General features: G+C 39.0%; 1 protein-coding gene across 11 annotated transcripts in view; it reads right to left on the minus strand.

The window, feature by feature from the left end:
• LOC139463861 (poly(rC)-binding protein 3-like) overlaps positions 1-12,555 on the minus strand; it is a 348,995-nt gene that overhangs the window by 49,764 nt on the left and 286,676 nt on the right. The window contains exon 1 of one of the 11 annotated variants that reach the window (XM_071245248.1): positions 5,957-6,138. The exons of the other annotated variants lie outside the window; for them this stretch is intronic. The gene's annotated coding sequence lies outside the window, so the exon portion shown is untranslated. Of the gene's footprint in view, positions 1-5,956; positions 6,139-12,555 lie in introns of those variants that run through there. 11 annotated transcript variants of the gene reach the window in all.

Below are 12,555 nucleotides of genomic sequence, written 5' to 3' on the forward strand. Positions count from 1 at the left end.
AGTCACGAGGCAGCAGAGGAACACACTAACTAGTGGTTGACAGCATGAGCATCAATTCATGTTGTCATGGTATAACACTCAACTGACAGTTGTCCTTTCATGACAATCACCCAAATGACCAGTCTACTACTGATACTGATGAATACAAGAATGTTCCTGCCTTAAGTTTTGATACACTTCAGACCAGGTTTTGAGCATTCAATTCAGTGCCAAATTAGAGACTACAACTGCCTGCAATACAGATACAGACACAACTGAACACAGACACACAATACTAACATTTAGACCCAGAAATAATGTTATCTCTTTTAAAAATATATATCCACAAGATAAAAGGAAAATTCAAATGGAGCCCAGAACAATCCTTAATTTCCTGGAGCTGAGGCAGTCTAGACGTGCCAAATCATTCTAGACTTGAGTGGGACTCCTGTTATTAACAAATATATGTAATACAGCCCATGCACGTCTATTATATTTGGCAAGTCTAGAATACTGCAGTATCAGTATCATCTCAAAAATAAAGAGTCTCTGGGCTCCTTTACATCATATTTTTTTAACTATAATTTAACAACTGTTTCAATCTGTAAAATACGTACATTTCAGAAACTAGATGCCAGTCAAGGGTCTGGGAGGCAGATTAGGATACACATAGAGATCCTTTGTCATGGATATTGACAGTAGTGTCCCAGTTAAAGAATGCAGCTGCTTGTAGAGACATATACTCAACTGATTCTTGGTACATCTACAGGAGCAGTCAGGCTCCATGATGTAGCAATCACACTGACAACAGTTCATGTCCTAAAGTACCACATTACAAGAGTCCGGGCCATACAACTAGTACAATAGCATCACAGCACATTAAGTCTCTGATATAGAGCTGGCAAATGATGTGTTTACCTGTAAATGAGCGTAGCAAGGGCTGATCCTATTGTCTGGAAGGTACACCAAAGATACTGAGACTGACTGGTTTATGGCCCTTATAGCCCCTATATATGCCACTGATATGTGTATATTGGACTGTTATATCATGAGTCGAATTGTGATTGGTCCATCATAAATCCTGCTGAGACAGAGAAAAGACAACTTCTTGAACTGATTTACTAATTAGCATCTCAGTTGTGTTTGATGCAATAACAGATTGCCCCCCTAATTGCCCCCGCCCCCTCCCCCTCTGCTCTGATCACTTGCAGGGGGTGGGGTATTATATTACCAGTATGCACAAATAACTTACCCCTGCTGACAATCTGCTCCTGTTACACATTCCTCCCCACCCCAAATACCCATCTGTATCTTACCAATCTGCTCCCTCAATTACCATCTTGGTAGAACTGTACATGTGGCCCCTGTCTAAAGACACAATAATCTACCAAATCAAAATCACATAAACAAACAAACATCCACCATACCCAGCTCCCTTAGTTCTCCTCCCCAACCCTATCAGCATCTATTCCAAATCTCAAAATTCCCAAATTCTATATAAACAACCCCTCTCTTGGGTTGCACACACCACTTTCGCCCCTTTCGGAAACACATTAAATGGCCTGGCCTGGCCCGTGTGCGAAATACGCATCAGTCGGAAAGCGCATGTTAAATCTCCAAAGTATAAGTAAGAAAGTAATGCAGCCTCTAAGACAATATGCCAGAACATCCACAGTTCCACTTTCTAAGAAATGCTGGTCACACAAAGCATACTGAAGTAGTCAGCAGCTCATTTTACACAAGTGGTACCATAAAAAAAGACAGATTTGGGGAGAGAAAAAAAGTCCCTTAAGATTACCACAAGTTTCAGACTTAAATATTAGTGTCTGTAACCCGTTTAAGTCTTTGAAAGGCATGTAGATGTGATATACATAAGTAAGAGAATTTATGGATGTCAACTTCTTTATTATGAGGAACACAACGTTTCAGAGAATGTGCTTACTCCTTCATCAGGGGAATTCTCAAGTAAGCATATTATCTGAAATGTTGTGTTCTGCATAATAAAGAAGTTGACATCCATGATTTCTCTTCCTTAGAAACCATAGACCTCATTTCTTCAACAATATCAAAATTCGAAAGACAAATGATTCATTTACTTGATAATAAATCAGTCTGTTCAATCTTAAAAAAAATAGCTAGATTTATTGATTCAAGTTTTGAGCTTAGAAGATGTAAAAAACCCAAAGATTAATATGAGGAACACATTTTGGAGAATATTCGTGCTCCTTCATGGGGTGAATAAATGCTAAGAGGCAGAGTACAGATATATGTACCTGTAAGAAAAACAAAAGAAACAACACTGTTACTTGAACACTTGTTTTATGTTATGAACCACTCTCCTCAAGTTTTACAAATTCTCTTTGAGTTCTGATAATGCATGCATTCAATGCAATTCCCCCAGTGATGCCTCTTTCACACAGATTGATCATCTTAAAATAGTATGGGATGCTGGCTATCTTTCAAACAAACCCCACACACTCATGAACCCCTTTCTTTGTGGACTTGCCTCAATCACATTGTTAAACATTTCAAGAACACTGCCAATTTCTATATCTCATCCCACCTCATGATGAATTTGTTAAACCTTCAAACAAGTATATCGACACACCAAGACTCCCAACCTCTCCAAGGAACATACTACCCCCCACCCCCAAACAAGCATTCCCCCGACCCCCCTATCTCTTTCTTATCCCACCTGCTGCCAGAACACAGAACACAAGCCCAAGATGTACTTGCAACAACCTTCCCAGGTGAGCCTCCCCCTGAAACCTAGCTTCATGGCGAGCCTCCTCCTTCCAAAACCAAGCTGCAAGGCGAGCCCCCCCCAATCAAAGCTTCATGGAGGGGCTCCCACCCCAATTCCATCCTCTCAACCAGAACCGAGCTTCATGGCCAGCCTCTCCCCACCCTAAAGTTATAGGATCCCCCCCCCCCATCTCCCAGCCAAGCCTCTTGAAGGGAGATGCTCTATCTCAGATTACATGTATGGTTATCTTGCCTACACACAACCTTTTTTTAATACCATGATCTGACGATCCCTTTGATCAATCTTGTAGAGGCTGACAAGTTAGTTGTATACATTCTGTAGTCATACATCCCTAAATGGCAGCATGCTGCCGGAGTCTACACTACTGGTGTGTCAGTTGTGAGAGCTACTCCTCCTATACATGTATAGAATCTGTTGGAGACAGTCAACTTCTACCCGATCTGCAGTGCCCGTGATTCTCCTTGTTCTCAATGAAGACAAGCTCAGCCAATTCATAACATGTAAGTCTAGTTGAAATTAACTAACCTTATAACAGACATCAATAGGATATCACAAACTTTGGTATTATCATAATTTTGGTTGGGTTGTTTGAAAAAGATTAACAAACATATTCACAAACATAATTAGAAATTTAGCATACCCTTCCTTTTCATATTTTTGATAGAAATTGTGTATAATGCAGGTATTGCATGAAAAATGTCTCCCAAATTTGTTTTATAAAATCATCTAAGATATTATCACGATATATTCCAATTCGGTTATCAAACGTAATAAACAAACTTGGCTTTAAAATGAAACTCTTGTAAGCTCTAATAATACATTCAAACAGACTAAAGTAATGTTTAAGTTAAACCAACATTTAAACTCTTCAAATTCTTCATCTTGTGTAAAAAGTAAACAAAACCTCTCACCTTGTTGTACAAACCACGAATAGCGACAGCAGTAAGCTAAGCCGTGCCCCACCCCCGTCTACAGAGATATTATGTTACCTGTGTGTCCCGGCTAGCTAATGGAGCAGCGATGGAGTGATTGTTTACTCTCCCTAATACACAAACAACTCTGACAATTAGGAAATGCCATAAAAACACCAGCCACCTGTAAAAGTGTTCTTACCTACTTCTAGAACAATGGGTTCAGAATCATTTCAACCGAGACTGAAACATCTCGTTGTAACGACCTGGGTAAGTACTACAGTTAGTGTTTTTACAGCTCAAAACACCTTGTTTAAGTATACTCAAACTAATGGCTTTTTACAGGTAAGTCGTCAAGAAACAAAAGGTGAGATTTCAAATGTAATTTTGACAGCACATGAGATAAAAGAAAAACTTTACTGATGTTGTCTTAACAGTTGTAAGAGCTGCAGTAAACGCACACATAACAGTTCAGTTATTTCAACAAATTGTACCACGTTACATTTCTGCATAGATGTGAAAAAGTATTTCAAAACATAACTTCAAGCAAAACTGTCACAGAATTGCTAAAAAAACAATATAATTATCTTGAAACTAATCATCAAATATAAGTTGCATGGAGTATACAATGATTAATTTATTAATCAAATCTATACAGAGTGCGAAATTGGGTCCTCCAAATCTGACTGACTTCTATAAACAATTGTTTAATACTGCTGAAAGCATGATTCTGGAAACACCCTAAACCATTTAATAAGAATCCATATTCATATAGTTTGTACATTGAGACCTCAGTGATTGAAAATGTTCAGCAGCAACCTGATTGGGAAAGTCACCCTGTTTCACGGGGAAGGATGCTTTCTTATTCCATTTCAAGTGTACACAATCATATAAGTTATTCACATGAACATTACTATACAGTTAGTTACTGGTGACACCAATGATAAATAGCTACACACAAAGATGAACAGTAGAAACTTTGTTCTGACCTTATTTACTGCCATTAATAATAATTTTTGTTTCTTTTACATCTTCTAAGCTCAAAACTTGAATCAATAAATCTAGCTATATTTTTTTAGACTGAACAGACTGATTTATTATCAAGAAAAAGAATCATTTGTCTTCTGAATTTTGGTATTGTGGAAGAATGGGGTCTGTGGTTTCTAAAGAAGAGAATTTATGGATGTTCTCCTCTTTATTATGAGGAACACAACATTTCAGAGAATATGCTTACTTGAGAATTCCCCTGATGAAGGAGTAAGCACATTCTCCGAAATGTTGTGTTCCTCATAATAAAGAAGTTGACATCCATAAATTCTCTTACTTATGTGTATCACTTCTACATGCCTTTCATAGACTGTATGGTTTCTGATCAAAGTCATAAAGTGGGCACATTTAAAATAAACTTGACTTTACCTTTCACAAAATAATCCAAGAAATGTAGTCAACCTTCAACACTGCATTACCTGAACAGGTGTACAAAGCCCACCTGATTCAGTACCTAATCTTCATGGCCTGATTAGCTTATCAATGATGGCTTCCCCAGGTGGCGCTTCACACCCAAACCAAAACACAAGCACATCTGCTTCTGTACAATGCACTCTCTCGCACTGTCGGTCAGAATAACCAACAATCTCGACACATAGTCACACATTTTGATACTATTTAAATTAACAAGGAAAAATATATATCCTTTATCAATATAACAATTCCTGCCATTTCCGGACAGAATTCATGATGAATGTAAGAAAATCCTAAACGCTAATTCAAAATGGGCATATACTTGTCATATTTATCAAAAATATTTCACCATAATATTGAACAATATGATTCTTTCCAGTTGAAATGTTTCAAGGATAGATTATTTATAACAATTTCCCCTTTTCGTGTATGACACAGAAAAAATGAAATAAATATAACCATGTAAACACTTTGGGACGCTAACATTTCATTTATCAAGTATTGTCACAAATTCAACCAAAACAGCAACTTTGGGATAATTTGCTCTAGGGCTACAAAATGTATCCTAAAAATATGTTCACTTACAATTTCAGTTGAAACATCATAAAATACCTTTTGAACAGTAATTAACATGTGAATACTAGTACAATATAGTCATGACTGATCCACCACACTAATACACATTGACAAACATTCCAATCCATACACGTGAAACTACCATACCCGTGAAACTACCAAACAAGTCCTCTGCCATCTGTCCACTCTCCCCAATCATTACATCATCTTCCCATTAACACAGTATCCAGTACAGAGCAAGCAGTGATTACACCATACTTACAACCATACAGCAAGTGCGCCAACTGCCCATGCATTCAATCAAGGGCTAATTAGCACATTGTCAGCAGCCCTGTGGTAGCAGGTATCTAGACGGCCACCCTATTCCTGTAGCCTGTGTTGTACATGTGCCTGTATCTGGCTTTATCTGCTATCCTGCAGTGACCATGCAGCATCTTCAGCAGAGCCGCTAGCCCCAGATAAGACTTCCTCTGAAGCCGAGGAGGAAGCGCACCAGGACGCTGCTCCTCTAGTAGCTGTGCAGTAATCTCGGCCAATTTGTTTTAATTGAATCTGGCCAGGGCTGTAGTCGATGGGAAGCTATCTTGTTGTGGAGGATACAGGTATGAATGGTTCACAGCTCCAGTGGGAACTTGTGAGGTTAGGAGAGTAGAGCCCGCTTCCACAAAGCGATTTTTGCACTACGATTGTAAGCCATGTAAAAGAATGGGAATTACGATCACCTTAGATGAATGGACCTTGGAATGGTTACGGCACGAGCTAACTTCTTATGCTCTGGCATATCATTTACACTATCAGTACACATGTGAATTTCTGTGTTAACATATACTTTACATCATTTTACCAGATTGCAGGAAAGTTATCCACATTCATTGGCTATGAAATTCTCCTTGATATAATCTGTTTTTCAACCCTATTTACTAGTATTCCTTCCTTGATAGGTAATATATATATTTCTCCTATTCATCTCACTTCAACTGCGAGGCATGATACAGGGGCAGAGCAGGTCTTCAGTATGCTTGCTGTATAAGGTGATCATGCATGTCGAAACAGGTCACTAACAGAATCGGGTGGTTAGGCTCGCTGACATGGTTGATGCATGTCATCGTATCCCAATTGTGTGGATCAATGCTCATTATGTCAATCACTGTATTGTCTGGACCAGACTCTATTATTCACAAACCACCGCCATATAGCTGGAATATTGCTGAGTGCAGTGTTAAACAAATCAGAACAGTTTTACATATTTCTCTCCTTTTAACTCATCAGTCTTACACACCACATTCATGAACCAGCTCTTGCAGGAAATCTCCAAGTAAACACAAAATCTAAAATTTACTTTTAGTTCCTTGTGGACTGCCTCTACCAAATTCAATTCAAAGAGGTCCTTACTTAAATAACTCCTGCCACTAATCATATCTGACATGCATAAAATCATCCAAGACAAGCTTCTTGTAAAACTAAATGCTGTATCACTACCAATCTGGGCAGGTTATTTGACAGCAGCCATGTGGCTTGGACCACTAATTTGAAAGCACTTTTGTTGAAGGAGTCCTGACAAACACATGACAAGGGAGTAGTCAGCTCTTTGATATTTCTCTCATCAGGGTGACACAAATGGCCAACAAGCTGCTAGATACATCAACCACAGGCCCCTTCTCCAGCCCATTCTTACCCCTCCACCATTGAGGCATCATCCATTCCATGATGGTAGCCAGCTGGGGCATGGAATTTACATGAGGAAGTGAGGAGCCGATTTTGAAGATTTATGTTTATTACATATTTCATTATCTTGTTTATTAATGAAACCATTAGCATCTGGAAGGGATTGATTCTACAAAGCCTTTGAGCTTGAAATCTCTGACAAAAGCAAATTTGTGGAATTTTGATGTTGGTAAACACTACAGTGGGACATAATGAGTCTCTAACCAACCAACTGTATTGGAACTGGAAATATTAATGAAAAAGGTTTCTAAATGGAAACGTGTCTTCAACTTCCTTGCAGTTTCACAAGACGCATTTCAAACACATGTTAATCAATATGAAAAAAAGTTACAAAAACTATTTATACACCTCTCATCATCTGAGAAAATATTTTTACATATCGCAGGTAAACAAACAATTCTAGATACTACATTTCCTTTCCAACAACTCTTGTCTTTTCTGACCAATTTGTGCAACTATTGTTCCACTATCAATGATCATGCATGTGTTCCTGTTACAATCACTTTTTGGGGCAAACAGAACATTCTTCTTCTTGTAATTGTTTGGTGATGATATGTTCAGAAGAAGTGTTTGAGTTGGTCTGTCAACACTGGCGCTGTCAGTCAGTCTGTCAGATGCTGGGAGGCACTATCACCATGATGCTGCCATGATGCTGCCATGACTTGCTGACTTCCTGCAAGTTGGCCTGCAAGCTAGGTGTCTGGCATAAGGATTATTCCAACAGTGCTGTGATGACAGATGTATGGAAACTGTACATGGGCAAAATACCCCAGATTTCAGTGTATGGCAGCTGCTTCCAGATACAATTCTTTTCCAACTGGTGGGTCAGGACAAGCATGTATCAGAGAGTGGAAACCCCTCCGCCACCTAATCATATCTTTTGTTTATTTACCAAACAACATCTGTTTCCTTAACTGTTTTCAGTCATACCAAGGAATGAAAATCAGATGTAATTTTAGTATCTGGGTCCCTAAATGAACAACAGTTTCCCATCCACAAGGGTCAAACTATATCTCGACTGACATGCAAGAAAATATCCCTGACTTGAGCACATAGTGACAGTTGTCCATCAGAATAGGGTACACGGTTTTAGACTAATTCATGTACCTTATATGTCTCTTTCTAATTCCTTCCTTTAATATACCGACATGTGATAACTCCCCACACTGCTGCATTCCCAGCCAAATCAGGACTGTGCTCAAGTTTCTTCTCATCACTTCTCCATCTCAAAGTTTTTGGCGCAGTTTGTGACAACACAATTGAATCCACAACCCAAGGCCACGTAAGTAAGGAATTACCTACACACATCACATCTAAAGAGAGCTCCATGCTTGCCTCTCAGTTACACATATTCCAATTGCTTCCCTTGAAGAACTCTTCACAAGGTGGAGGTCACAAAATGACAGGAAAATTGCTTCAGCCCGAAGCACATGATGAGTTCAGGAAAGTGAGCACTTTATTAAATACAGAAACTCCTTGTTCCCATAAAAACATAAGCTGATCCAAATGGTGGGTGACTTAAGTAATTGAATGTTCTAAGTGAACACTTTAGAGGCATCAAACCTTCCCAATGTTTATACCATGTGCAGTTGCTTAATAACATTTCTCTCCAACATCACTTCATGTGTTACCCATTTGTCAGAACTGATTTAACTTAGAACATAATATTTAAGACTGATATATTGGATTTTAACAAATAGGGTTAGACAGTTCCTGTTTGAATTATCGGAATCGCACCAGTTTTATTTAATCACTATTCTTATCTATTTTCTTTAATTACCATAGTTCTAACAACCCAAAACAATGAAAGCATGAGAGAACAAGGCCTCAGGCCAAATTGTGGGAATTCAGCTATGGTTTCTCAATGAATGACAGAAAGACCTAAAAAGTACTAGAATCTGTATTTTACGAAGAAAGTATGTTCATAGAAAGACTTAGGCAATATTATGCATGTACTCAACATAACACAGGTAAGTCAGCATTAGTTAAAGCATGGACTACTATATCCTACCTTCGTAGTTGACCAAGTGAACATGAGACAAGATTTCATAAGGCACTTTTAGCACACCTAGAACAGGCTTCAGGAACTACGTACCCTTTAGTGAGGATTTACACTCAGGATATATACAAATGAACACACTTAGCTCTTGGCTACCCTGATTGTTGGGTTCAAAGAGCACTTTTAACTAAAGGGCAGCAACATTAGGCTGAAAATACCTAGAACAGGCTTCAGGAACTATATGTTTGTGAGGTTCAAATTCCTTGGGGCGATTACAGGTAAGAGCAGATGGATGTGGAAAATGATATAAAGAGATGAGACAGGACAAAAAATCATTTATAATAGAACATACATAAAAGGTTTGAAACTAATGACCCCTATACATGATCTATTGGGGAGCCCTTGATTGATTGGGTCCCAAATCCTTTTGATTTAATGCAGACCTTTGATGCCAAGTTGCCAGTTGTGGAGCAGGTCAGGGTTTCATACAGTTACCTCTCAGGCAATGATGGAATGCCGCCTAGTCTGTCTCACAGTCACTGAACCATATTATTTTCCATTCCGCCATCCCTTCCTGTAATGCTAGAGCCCTAAATGAAACAAGTCTAGATTTTTCACAAGTTCTCCCATATCACTGGGCTTCTTTTCAATTCAAATGTGGTGATGGTTTCAATCAAAATTATATATTTTGAGAGACTTGTCGTTACTCTAGTATGTTCCCCAACTAGAATGAAATAGAATGATGGCTAGTTCTACTACCCCATGTGCAGTGTCTAGATAGAGGGCCATGTGCAATGGCCACCTCCCACTCCAAGTAATAATCTCTGTCAAGGCCTCCTAGCTGACCCATCTATCTCTCATTCCTTGCTTCCATTTATGTGATAATTGATGCCACATGGGTCAGGGAAGGAAACAGAATTCATCCCACCTTGTTTCTTCCCCCATCAGGATGTATACACAGAACATATGGAACATGACAACTGTCCGAAACTGCATTATATTGTAATTCATAATTTCTGCCCATTGGATCTGTGCCAGCATGAATAAGCATTCACAGAATATGATAGAGAGGGTTTAACGTTGTATTTAAGTTTATTATACTTATACAGCGACTGCTTGCACATGTATGTGCGGTTGCTTGTACAAGATCTAACTAATGCTGGTTTCAAAGTGCTAGCCCACTGAGATACCATGCCACAGTTTAACAGTCCTTGTATAAGCCCCTAATGCCAAGCGCCAGGCAGGGTAACAACTAGTACCATCTTTGAACTTTGCAACCATCATGGTCCCCAGATAAACACTCTATTCACGAGATTATGGAGGCGGTCTTCATAGAATATGATCCTACTATTTTGACACTTTTTATGGATCACAACTTCTTTTATTCTTTGTTACAATGTCACAGAGCTACTTCTTGCTCCTTCATGAGGTGAATGAAAACACTATGTTCTTTCCTCTTAATTCATCTGACAAAGTTGGTTGGTCAGTTTGTTGTTTAACGCCACACTCAGCAATATTCCAGCTATAGTGGTCTGTGGACAGTGGTCTGTAAATAATCAAGCCTGGACCAGACAATCCAGTGATTAATATCATGAGCATCGATCCACTTAACAGTTGACAAAGGGTCAAAAAGTATCTCTGAAACCCCATCACAAAGAACAAAAGAAGTTGTTATCCACACAAAAACTGTCATGTATTCATGATCTTCAACTTCAAATGCCTTTGTTAGAGTTACTGTTTCAAGTATGGAGATCAGGTATTTTTATTTTATATTTTTTTATTTTGCAAAGTGCGTGTGTTTTATTGTGCAATAATTAGTGGAGTGAGATTTGCTGCTTCCTATAGCTACATCAGCTTTATGCTATAGGGACCAGGATGTGGTCACACATGCTGATCATGCTCGTGGAACCATAACTGGCTTGTGTTGCTAGATGAATCATGATTTGTTCATTTGTTGTGTAACACGACAATATTCCAGCTAAATGATGGCAGACCAGGGGTAGAAACTAACATATTTAGTCAACTAGTCCTTATAATGATAACATATAGCAAAACCCTTAAAAATGGCAAATTTCTACTAGTCCTTAGGATACCTTAACTATTGGGCAGTTTGGCAAGGACTACAGGACTAGTGCCAATTTCTAACGCTGCAGACTTAAAAAAAAAACCTAGCTTGACCACCTGATCCATTTGCCCACTATAGGTTGCAGGAGACCAATCCTAACCCAGAATCCCTACAGGCACCAAGGCTCCGAGTGAATACGGGATTCATCCCACTACCAGAGGTAAGTATGGGGAAAAACTCAAGGAGTTGTAGTCTTCAAATCACTTGGCCAGCCATACCCTAACTGCAAAAGGGTTAACACTGTCATGAGAAACCTAGTAATTGCCACGTTGAGACATGGGTTTTCCTAAAAACATATTTCACTGACAAACTGTCTTTGAATATGAATCCAGCATGTCAAAGTTGGCAGCCATTTCCACCGGCAGAAAGATATCCTGCACGTGTGAAAGACGTTCACTTAGCAAGCACAAAACAGTCTGCATGAATAATGTTAAAAGGCCCATTTAACACAATGCGTAACATTCTCACACATTTTTATCGGGAAATCAGTAAGTACAAAACAAGACTAGATGAAGTATGTTGAAAGGTCTGTTTAACACCCAGGTAACATTCTGATACATGTGAATCCACTGGATGTCTCGGTCCATCAGCACAATATGACATACACTAGGTGCTGTCTGTACCTGAACAAACATACTGCATTTCACACTGATGAAACATGCATGTTAAACAGAATTATCATGTGTGAATAAAATCAACTACAGCCAGTACGTAGCAGTACGGCAATGATTGCAAGGATGGTAAATGAAGGGGAAAATATGCATATCTATACAAACACCAGCAGAAACTGAACCAACGTCACAACAAAACATCTTCATACACAAAACCAGGAGCAAGGTTAACACTGGTTCACACTCATGAACCCGTAATGTTTTCGAAACTGCAGAACCCAGCTTCTCGAAATCCTGAACGTGTATGTACGATTGTCAAAACATAAACTTGATTCACCTGGTGTATGGGCAACACATTTCACAGGAAGCCAACATGGAACCCCGAACTCGGCGCCGTGTTC

This window comes from Haliotis cracherodii, unplaced genomic scaffold, assembly GCF_022045235.1.
Source record: "Haliotis cracherodii isolate W230 unplaced genomic scaffold, xgHalCrac1.p SCAF_16, whole genome shotgun sequence".
NCBI classification, from domain to species: domain Eukaryota; kingdom Metazoa; phylum Mollusca; class Gastropoda; order Lepetellida; family Haliotidae; genus Haliotis; species Haliotis cracherodii.